Source organism: Felis catus, chromosome B2 (assembly GCF_018350175.1).
Source record: "Felis catus isolate Fca126 chromosome B2, F.catus_Fca126_mat1.0, whole genome shotgun sequence".
NCBI classification, from domain to species: Eukaryota; Metazoa; Chordata; class Mammalia; order Carnivora; family Felidae; genus Felis; species Felis catus.
Window position 1 is genome coordinate 70,188,034 of NC_058372.1, and position 11,807 is coordinate 70,199,840.

The 11,807-nt window shown below is 35.7% G+C and overlaps 1 long non-coding RNA gene across 1 annotated transcript; it reads right to left on the bottom strand.

Annotated features, from left to right (window-relative positions):
* Positions 1-1,685: 1,685 nt before the first annotated feature.
* LOC109499748 lies at positions 1,686-11,578 on the bottom strand. Its single transcript, XR_002157228.2, has 3 exons — positions 8,799-11,578; positions 7,344-7,439; positions 1,686-6,031 (listed from the first exon to the last, which is right to left on the bottom strand). It is a non-coding gene; the product is annotated as an uncharacterized LOC109499748 (long non-coding RNA).
* Between the last annotated feature and the right edge of the window lie 229 nt (positions 11,579-11,807).

Here is an 11,807-nt window from a genome sequence, read left to right on the forward strand (position 1 = left end):
TCCTGTACACATTTTCCTATAATACAAACATGTATTAGCAAACACTTAAGACATATAAAATGGTATAAAGATGAATAAAATAAACATCCATATACTCACCACACTACTTAGGTAATAAAACATTACCAATTCAGTTGAAGCCCCCTGATTATACCTCCCTGATGACTTTCTTTTCCTTTCCCGTCTGTGTTTATTCAATTTGCTGTCTGTAATTTCCATACATTTCTTTATATATCTATTAAATATGGATATATTCTTTGACAATATGTAGTGTTGTTCTGCCTATTTTAAAATTTTCTGTAAATGGAATTATAACTTATGGATTTATTATTATTCATATTATAATGGAAAGATTTATCAATATTGATACATTTAGCTCTTGTTCATTCATACTTTGATGCTGTATGAGTATCCTAAAATTGTTTCTCCAGTTTATGGACATTCACACTTAGATTGTTTCTAATTTGCTGCTATTACAAAAAAAATGCTAACATAAGCACTTTGTACATATTTCTGTTAGTAATATTGTTTAATTGTGGGGTACACATGATACCAACTTCCTGGATATAGCCAGATTGTTCTCCAAGGCAACTTAATTAATTTATACTAACCAAGGAATATACAAGAATTCTAACTGCTTCTCCATCTTTGTGCACTATATACTATCATTCTACTTAAATTTTTACCAATTACTAACATAATGCATGAAATGCGATTTCAGTGTGGCTACAATTTATAGTTCCCTAATTATGGTAATATTGAATTCTTTTCTTATATTTTTGCCTGTTTTTGTTTCTATTCTATAAATTGCCAATTTTTCTATTTGGTTTTTGGTGTTCTCATATTGCTTTATAGAAATTAAAGATATTTTCAAGATTCTAAATTTGACATAATTTGTATTTTAATTGTTAAAATACACACCAATTTGTGGAAAACACAAATTTGAGACAACATGAATGGACCCTGAGGGCATTATGTGAAGTAAAATAAGCCAGACAGAGAAAGACAAATACCATGTAATCTCATTTATATGTGAAATATATATAAAAAAAAAAAGCAAACTCAGAAAACAGATTGCTCATTGCCAGACAGGGAATTGGGAGGTTGGAGAAGTGAGTGAATGGGTCAAAGGGTACAAATTTCCAGTTATAAAATAAATAAGTCATGGGGAGATAATATACAGCATGGTAACAATAGTTAACAATCCTACATTGCATATTTGAAAGTTCTAAGTTCTATAAGAGCAGATCTTAAAATTTCTCATCCCAAGAAAAAAAATTCTGTAAGTATGTGTGGTGATGAATGATAACTAGACTTATTATAATGATCATTTCCCAATTGCACAAATATCAAATCATTACGTTGTACACCTGAAATCAATATGTTTCATATCTATTATACCTCAATAAAAAAGATAAAATAAAAATATCTATACAGAAAAAAAGACTTAATGGTTTTCCAGTTCTCTCCAAACTTAAATCAAAGTCTACTTTGCTGAAGAAAAATATATTTACTTTCTTTTCTCCATGATTTGAAAAAGTCTGCTAAAGATAATTAAAGCTAACTGCACCTAATACTTTTCAGCAAATCAACTTGTCATATTGCAGTTTTTCTGAAATAAAAATGGTATGTAGTGCTTAGCATAATTAAGTTAGCTGAGGAACTGATGAATAGATGTAGCATGATCATATCTGTAATCATTTTTTTTTTTTTACCAAAGTCAAAATGCATATTCTTGCTCTGGCATAAAAGAAAAAGCAACATCTATTGAAAATATTTTCAAACCATAACAAATTTTAGATTTTAATTTTAACAGAAATTGCATATACTTATTTGTCCAAGAAGTATTTAATCGCACATCTACTTTTGGTCAAGCATTGTACGAGGCAAAAAGCAGTCAACAGGATAGACATAGCTGTTACCACAGCATGTGAGTCTTACCATGTTTACGGACACAGGAGTATCAAGCAGGTGAATTATTCTATCTCCCTCCAGCTATTATATTATTTCTCTGCTGCCTTTGAAAGCAAAAATTCTCAAAAAATTTGTTCATACTGTCCCCATATCTGTTTTCCATCCCCTGTTGAGCCTATTCCAATGAAGCTTTTATCGGCTATTTCAAATATGTTAGGACCCCCAATGACCTCCAGAGGGCTACACAATTGTATTCCCAGATGGGAATACACATCTGATCAATTCCCAGATGACACCTTGCCTCGCCTATTAGCGTGCCACGCAGCTAATCCTTCCCATCTTCTTAAAATACTCATTTACGTGGCTTCTCATCACTGCTCTTTTGGTTTTCCTCCCTGCCTAGTGCTTCCTCATTCTCTCAAAACTTAAATGCTGGAATTACCCAGAGCTGAGTCATCCAACTTCCGTTTGTTTGTTGTTGTTGTTGTTTTCATCCTGCAGATGGCTTTAAATATCATCTATATATTGATAATTCCCCTATTTGTATCTCTATTCTGGGATTTTCCCTTTGGTTCCAGAATTCTATATACAGGTTCCAATTCAAAATCTCTATTTGGGTGTCCCATATCTCAACATGTCCAAAATCTGTATTCCCCCTAGTCACAGACCCTCTCCCTATGCTCCTCTATAGTCTTCCCATACTCAGGCCAGACCCTTGATTCATCATAGGCTGCTTTGTTTCTTTAACATCCTATATTCAATCTCTCATTTAATCCTGCTGGCTAAGTCTTCCAAATGTATCCATAATTTGACCACTTATCACTACCTTTCCTGCTACTACCCAGATCCCCACCATCGTCTGATCTGGTTTCTTTTAATTACTTTCTAACTAATTTCCCCTCTAACTCTACCTCCTATAAGAGAGCCTGTTGAAACTAAAATCTCTCCTGTGGCTTTAGTGTCTCAGAGTGAAAGCCAAAGTCTTTAAAGTAGCAAGTTTTAGCCTCATTCAATCTTTAGCTAAGAGCAGTGGCCTACCTTGAGTGATCAGTTCAGCTCCACAAAAAACATCCATGTGATCTTCCAGGAGGTAGCAGAGATCGCCCTCAGCAGCCTCAGTTACAATGTCCAGCTATACAGCTTTCACATGGTGACCTGACTGCTTGGGGCCTCCCTGCTCTAACCCTGCAGCAGCACAGAAAGGAGTGAGGTGACCTTCTGCTGAGTTGGCTGGGCTGTACACAGTCCCTGGGCTGTGACCATGGACCTGCACCCAGAACAGATGGGCACCACCGAGGACACACCCTGGACCCGGGGTCTGGGATCCTTGGACTGCAGAGAAACCCCTCTGGGAAGGGGGTTTCCGACCCCATCTGCCCTGTGAGGAGGGAGCCCCCTAGAATCACTATGACTCCCAGCTCCCAGACCAGAACATCCCAGAGCTGCCTGGGCAGCCCAGCATCACCTTGTGGCTGTTCTTGAGGCTACACCTTCAGAATCCTGTACTCCTATGACCATCTGCCCCTTCCCCCTACCCATCTGTGTGACAACTGTATAAACTAAAATGACATCACTCGTCAAAAGAAATCCCAAAAAAAGTCTCTCTCCGACTTCTCCCTTACTACCCCTTCCCTTGTTCTCTCCGCTCCAGCCACACTGGGCACCTTGCTGTTCCGAGAAAACTTTCAGAACATTATTGCTTCAAGGTGTTCACACTTGCTGTTTCCTCTGACCTGATCGCTTTTCCCAGTTGTGCTCAGCTCAGGGCCAACCCCTCATTTACTTATAGATTCTCCTCTAAAACATCTAATGCATGAGGACTTACCTGGACCTCCATATAAAGGAGCCCCATCTACTATTTTCTTGGCTCTCTCATCTCCCTAATCCTGGTTCATGTTTCCTCACACTGAGTTTAATTGTATGAAGTACTATGTACTTGTTTACTTCTTGTCTGCCCTCCAATCCCACCACACTAGATACAAACTTCACAAGAATGGAGATCATGTCTGTTGTGTTCACTACTGCATCCTTAGGGTCTAAAACAGGGATTAGAACTAGGCACTCAAATAATTGTTGAATGATTGATTGAGTGAATTTACAAAAGGAATTATAAAGTGCTATAGAAGCATAAAACACAGGGATCTAACATAGGCTGGAGAAGCAAGAAAAGATTTTTTTAGGAATCTGAAAACCAAATGCTAAAAAGACAAGTAGGTGTTTGCCAGGAAAAGGAAGAGGAAGGGAAGAGCTCATCCACAAAGGGAACAACATTGCCAAGCCCTCAAGTCTGTTTATTCAACAAATATTTATTAAATACCTAAAATGTACCAGGCTGTGTTATAGGCATGTGGGACATAAGGAGAAAGGGGAAAGTGCATATACAAATAAATACTGGCATATGGTCATTTAATAAAAAAGCTATGAAAACAAATTAACCTAGGATAGAGAATAAAGAATGATGGGAATAGGGAAAGAAGACTAGAAATTTGAGGAAGTGCAATTTGGGTAGAGACTGAAGGAAGTTCTCCCTAATAAGAAGGAATAATTTACCTCTCGATAAGTTATTATTGGAGGACAAAGCAAAAAAAACAAAGTACAAATCTATTATATCTTTATTTATTATTACCTTATTAATCTATCAGGTACTGAGAACTTTCTTTTAAAAACCTTTTACCTTTGGTGGGTTTATCAACACAATGGTTCAGTCAATTTTTACTTTCTATATTTCGAGACTATATTAGGTACATTTAAGCTTATAAGTGGTTTATATTCCTGCTGACTTTAATGTTTTCTTTCTATATATGCTCCTTTTTTATGCTTAGTTGATTTTGGATTTTAAAATTCTTTTACCACTCTTCTTTTTTACTGCTATAATAGAAATACTACATGTTACTTCTTTTCTTTGAGCAATTTCTTGACATTTAATATGTACATATTTTACTTAAAGCTCAAAGTTAATGAAAATCTCAATTTTCTTCTTGGCAATACAGGGGCTTTAATTCAAAATTTGTCTTACTATTCAAATAACTTAGTTCTCTAGTTTTTATCCCATAGGTTATACAAAAATATTATTTTTATACAAAAATATTTAGTTAGAAATAACCACAAGTGTATCCATTTTTTAGTTTACCACTCCTTGCTCTCAGTGCTAACTTTTGGATTTGTCTTTTCCCTGAAGTACAATCTTGAAATATCCTTCAGCAAAGGAAGAGTCTAGTAGAAACAAACTCTCTTCACATTTTTATGAAAATATATTTATTTCATTCTTATTAAGTGAAACTGTTGGTGCAAAATGAACAAACCTTTTTTGAAATTTTAAAGAGAAAGGACAAGAGTTTCATTTGAACTTGAGGTAGAACAGCTGCTCCAGATACATAATCTTCACAAAGAAGAGACAGCTCCAGAGAAGGAAGGCTTAATAGAGGGTTATATATGTTTTCTGTTACATCAAGAATTACAAATCATCATGACATAAGACATTCCAGAAAATTACAAACTTCATCTTATGCTTTTGGTAGGTACAAGGTTGCAGGCTTCAGAGATATGAGAACTTTAGGAGGTTTTTACTCTTATCTTTAGTTTGAAATGTTTCTGTTAGGTTATTTGCTAATGAAACAGATGTAAAGCGTATGCTCCAGGCAGAAATACAGCCCATGCTTTGAAGTTTGGTTAAGTCATTCTGACCTTGGCAAAAGTAAAAGTGTAGTTTCCCTGGGAGCCCAGAAGCAGAGCCCGCAACCATTAAAAGTTGAAAATTTTCTTTATTAAAAGTTCAATTAGGTATAGGATTAAGACTAAGTTATTTTTATTCTCAGTACTTTGATCACATTATTCCTCTTATTGTGACATATTTTACTGTTAAAATCAGATGTCATTCCACTTATTGTTCCTTTGTAGATGATTTGATTTTTCTTTCTCTTCTTAAAATAAATACTTGCATGAAACATCTCTTTGATTTTGATATACATAAACATGTTTCTATAGGTCCATTATTTTATATTTATCTCACTGTAGGTTTTATTATGTTTCTTGAATCTGGGTGTTCTGTGTCTTCTATCAATTCTGGATAATACTCAGCATTTATATATTTAACCACTGGCTTTTTCCATTTCTACTCCTGTAAATAATAAGACATAGCGTTGGCTCTTGTATTCTGCCCACTCTGTCTACTAACCTTTTTTCTACATTAATCCACTTTGTATTTCTTCCCTGTTTCTAGAGAATTTCTTCATATATAAGATCCAGTTCACTAGCTTTCTCTTAACTTGTATCTAATTTTCTGCTTACTAATTCCACTGAGCTTTTAATTTGCATTATTTTTATTTCTGAACAATATATTTAGTTCTCTAAAATAAATTCCAGATAAATTTTGTTAGTCTCTCCCTCCTTGACCATATTTCCAATTCCCTTTTATTTGTTTAAATGTTTTAATAATATTTTATATTTTAAGTTTGATACATCCCAATTATTTAAATCATGCTTTTTCCAGCTATGCTATTTATTGTTTCTATAAACTCTTGCTAATGGTGGACTATTTTCTCATCTTTTAGTGATTTGAAGTATAAAACTGATATGTGTATGACCTTAAAGTACGAGAACCAAGAGCGGTCTGAGCTGAGTAGAGATTTCTCCAAGGGGGATATGAGTTAGCTTTTGCCAGGCATAACAGCTTTATGGAAGTAGGGCCACTCTGACTGTATTTCTTAGAGTGAGATTTTCTGGGTCAAATGGGGCAAAGTTTTGTCTTGGTTACATTACATAAGGTTATGCTTTCCTCCTTGGAGCCAAGTCCAGCAAAGACCAGTTCCAATGTTCTGTCCCTTTGTTATTTGGCGAGTGTCTTTTTCAGTTTCACTAAGTTGTAGATTTTGGAAGTAAACATCATTAAGTACGGGTCCCCTTCCCCTCTTCTGCTGGGGCCAAAGGTTATTTTTTTTTCTCATGTACACTTCAAAGACCTTAAGACCCAAAGATCTAAGGTCCTGGTATAGCCAAATGTCCTCAAGACACCCCAATGTTCTGCTTGTGATTTTTAAACTATTTTGTAGTTGCCCACTTCTTCTTTATTAAGGGTTTTCTTTCTTTCTTTTAGGCACAAATTTATAATTTAAAAGTTGTATGTTGTATTTTTTAAACCTGTTGGTGTTTTGTAATGGGGAAATTAAAAAAAAAATTTAATGTTAATTTATTTTTGAGAGAGAGAGAGAAGCAGAGAGAGACACAGAATCCGAACAGAGCCCAATAAGGGCTCAAGCTCACAAACACGGGGCTCAAGCTCAGATCAGGACCCGAGCTGAAGTCAGATGCTTAATCGACTGAGCCACCCCGGCACTCCGTGGAATGGGAAAATTTTTAAAGTGAATTGCTGGGAACATAAACCTATAACCTTGTCTATACATGACACAAAGTCACAGATTGAAGTTACTTACAGCGACCATCGTGGAAATCTATTCTTTTCCAGTGCAAAATAGAGGAAAGATTATGCTCCTATGCCTGACAGTGTACTCTTCTCTTCTCTTTTCTCTCTTGGCATAAAAGATAAGGAACAAAGTCATTATGTAATTAAATTACTTTACAACAAACATTTACATAATCGATGTATTCCATGTATATCAATCAACAGAACTAGGACATAAATATTGTGAATTTTTAACATACTTGATTTGAAAAATAAGCAAATGTAAATTAATGCCAATTTTACTTCTGTTTTGGATTTCAGAAATCAAGTCTCCAAAAGAATATCCAGCAGACTAATTCCGTGGGGACTCTCTCCTCCATGCAAAATTCATAAACGTTAAAAAAACCACCTCTGTCCTTGGTTATTTTCAATTAATATATTTCAACACTTTGCCAAGATAAATGATGACAAGTATTTTTCACTTGTTTACAGAGAGAGAGAAGATAACCTCATATGATTTTTCTTCAAGAGAAAGAATTTCCATCAAACGAGTTTTGTTACTTTTAATCAAAATGACAGGATGAACACTCTTGACAGCTAATGATTGACAAGACAAGTCTCAGAGATATGACAGGGATCTGCTACTCTAAATTACTTTTGTTGCACATCTCAATGTAAGGTCATTTCTCTTCTTTTTCAGATATGGATTATAATTTCATTACCTATTAAAACTAAGCAAAAATCATTCAAAACATGTTGCTACTCTTCTGTTTGCCTTAATGACGAAATAAAACATTGGAAGAGTTTTTATTTCTTTGTTGAGATAGTAAAAAATACACACAATATAATCAAGTGGAGTACTTTCTGTTTTTCTAGTGTAATGTAAAGAGAAGTAAAATCTGATCTACCTTGGCCTGTGTTGCAGAGATCAACATGAAATAGCATGATGAAATAGAAATGTAATAGACTTAGACATTTACTCCTGGCTCTGCTATTCACTACTTAAGTGTCCTGGGAAAATACTGAACCTGTTACTACCTGAAGTTCCTCAATTATAAAAATTATTTAAAAAAATTAAAATACCAAACTGATATAATTGTGGTGAGAGTTGAGTAGATAAATCACCTGGAAGGTAGACTCTTATCAGTTACCTTTTTCTATGAAAGGTGTTTATGGAGGGCAAAACATAAACACACATACACATATACATGCGAATGTGTATTTATGCATATGGGTTTATGTATTCATATATGTATATATCTTTGTGGATATGTTTTTGTATGTATATATCCAGGAAACATTTCACAAAGAAATGTTCAGTGACTCATGACATAATTAATGAACAAAAAATTGGAATAACTTGTAAGTCCCTGAATAAATCATTCCTTGGGGGAAAGGATGCTCACCCTGTTCAGAAGGATAGGGTGTTCACTAGGGTTAGGGACAAATGACTTCAGTTCTGATGAAAATTAGAAAACACACTTACCACAATCAAGGCAAAATCTGGACTCCAAAAAGAATGGGGGAGGGGTGGAATGGAGAAAAGAAGAACCACAGGTGTTATTATTTGCAGTATAATGAAGCCTTCACAAATCATAGTTCAGATGGCAATTTGTGATTGAGGATTATTTGAAAGCATCTCAACTGCAATGATCATTAAGGTATACTCTATCATCAATCTATTTAACAATCAATATCTGGAAGAGTTTTTAACTGGAGACTTTATAAAATAGCAGAAGCATGTATTTAAAATGCCTGTGGAATAGGAACTATATATACACTGTTCAATATTAATAGGATGAGTTAAACATAATTACATAGAACAAACGACAAAGCATATCAATGATGCTTTTTTAAAATGATGCTTTGATATAAGCATCTCACTCTTCCTCTCATGAAACATATAAAAAAAACTATGTCATGAGTTCAAATGCACACAGGAGCCATGCAGGTATCGTAAGTATATAAATGGGATGAGTATTAGATAATAGAAAGTGACATAATAAGCTGGAAGTATTAATGCCACACTAAAGCATTTACATTCAAGTTTTTGAAACCTGTGCTAACTAAACAAACCACAGTGTTGGGTGATATTTGGTAGAGGACCACCAATTGTTAGCCTGCTTTATTCAAACAGGGCTAGATTCTCCTGTTCAACTGATCTTCCCACATCTGACCTTTTTCTTGCCATAAGCTATCTTCTTTTGAAATGGTCACTCCTTTTATCCAAATCATTTGTGACTAACTGCAGGTGAATGAAGTTTTCAGTTGAATGAAGTTTGCTATTATGTAGAATCTTTCTTTTAACATCCACAGTTATTTATCAATTGTGCACAATTTCTATCTCTTTCTGCAGTCTTTTTCTGGAGACACTTTACTGGCTGTCTCCACGCGTCCTTTCTGACTTTTCTCAGTGCTAGCAACACCAGAACCATTCTCTTTATAAAAGAAACAAAGAACTTCCCTGATTTGGCAACAACTCTACCCCATACAAGCCTTCCCACCCCCATCCTTTGCACAGAACTGTTCATAATGCACTGCTTTGGTTTACCACTGGTATACATTCTTGCTGACCATAGTGGACTGAAGTTTCAATAATATAGAGCTCGGTCTTCTAGGTAAGGCTCCTCTTGCTAAAATATATAGTCCTACATGAAAGTATGTATTTTCTTAGACATGTGAGAAAAAAGATAACTTGATTTGACAATGGAGGACTAGACTGTGGAGGACCTGAGTATAAAAGTTTGTCAGGGTTTATAAGGTGATTGGGAAATATTGTTGTGGTTTATTGTAGGACTTAAAATACTAACACTCTGGACTTCTGCAAGAGGGCAGCCTATGAAAATCCTGAAATCACCTCCTCCCACAGACACACCAAATATACCGCTACATATGAATAATTCCCTTTGAAAAATATCTGAAAACTAAATGAACTGCTTCTCCACAATAAAGGATAAAAACCACATAGAGATGGGATAGGAGAGCCAGCACCAGTATCACAAAAACAAAAACAAAAAACAAACAAAAAAAAAACCTACCCCTGATACACAATAGTGAGGGATTTCACCAAGACGGTGCAAGAAGTTGGTGCCCCCCACCGGATATCCCACCCCCTGGGATCTGTACCAGACAGGTGAACCCCTAAAAAGTGTGGTTTGAAAAACTAATGGGGCTGATGTCCGAGTGATCCAACATGTTATAGAAAACTGACATTCCTCTTTCAAAGGAATCTTGTGCACCTCACTTGTCCAAGAATCAATGAAGAAGCAGCAGTTTGAAAAGTGCCTAGACTATTTGTTAAGGAGATTCATTTACTAATCTAAAATCATCTTGTGGAGGGGCGGGGGACAGTTGAAACTCCCCGGAGACAGAGATGCTGGCAGACATAATTTTTGCGCTCTCCACCTACCCTACTAGTACAGGTGTGAACTTGAACATGGCACCCTCCTGCCTCCTTACTAACAATGTGAGGAATGGAATTTTCAAGCCACTGGGATATCAAAGGATGAGATTTCTCTCAGTCTATGAGTAGCAAGAGAAGAGCGCTAAGCTAAGGGACAAGTAAGAACCCCCACAAAGTAACCAGGGCTGTTTATCTGTGCTATGAGCATTTCTAACGCCAGGCTGTCTGCAAGGTATGTCTTAGAAGTTACTTTACTCATATTTAAAAAGTTCCTTTTACTAATTCAAAAAGCAAAACAACTCAAGTAATTCTCTCACAAACCAACACCAATTTATATGCTGCTAGTAATACTATGCAGCTGGAAGAAACAGCAACCCTGGGGACCAAAAGAACTTCAGGATGTTTTGTCTAAATGCCAGTTAGTTTTCCATGTTGAGCTAACATCTAGAGACCAAGTTAAGAACCAAGGCTAACATTTCAAATACAATCTCAGTAATTTTTTTCCAATCCTTTTTTATTTTTTCCACATTTTTAATGTTATTTAGAGATATACAAAGCTGAAATTGCTCTCAAATTGACTAAAAAAATTGTTCCAAAAGTTTTACATTTTTTTCAAAAAGTGCAATTTAAATGTATATATCTCTATCTTGGCATAATCATGATAGGCTTATACACAGAGATTAAATCAAAAATGAAAATCTAACTTTGGGTGGAAACAGCCCCCAAAGTCACAAAGACATATACTACAGCTTCGCCTGTTTTTCATAGGCACTGAAGCTTCCAACAATGCTGTGCATTTCCAGGGTTTCTTCTTCTTCTTTCTTTAAATATTCTTTTAATGTTTATTTATTTTTGAGAGAGAGAGACAGACATACAGACAGAGCATGGATGAGGGAGGGGCAGAGAGAGAGGGAGACACAGAATCAGAAGCAGGCTCTAGGCTCCGAGCTGTCAGCATAGAGTCCGATGCAGGGCTCGAATTCATAAGCTGGGAGATCATGACCTGAGCCAAAGTTGGATGCCCAACTGACTGAGCCACCCAGGTGCCCCTCTCCCTCTTCTTGAAAGGTGCTGATATTTTTTGGATTGTAT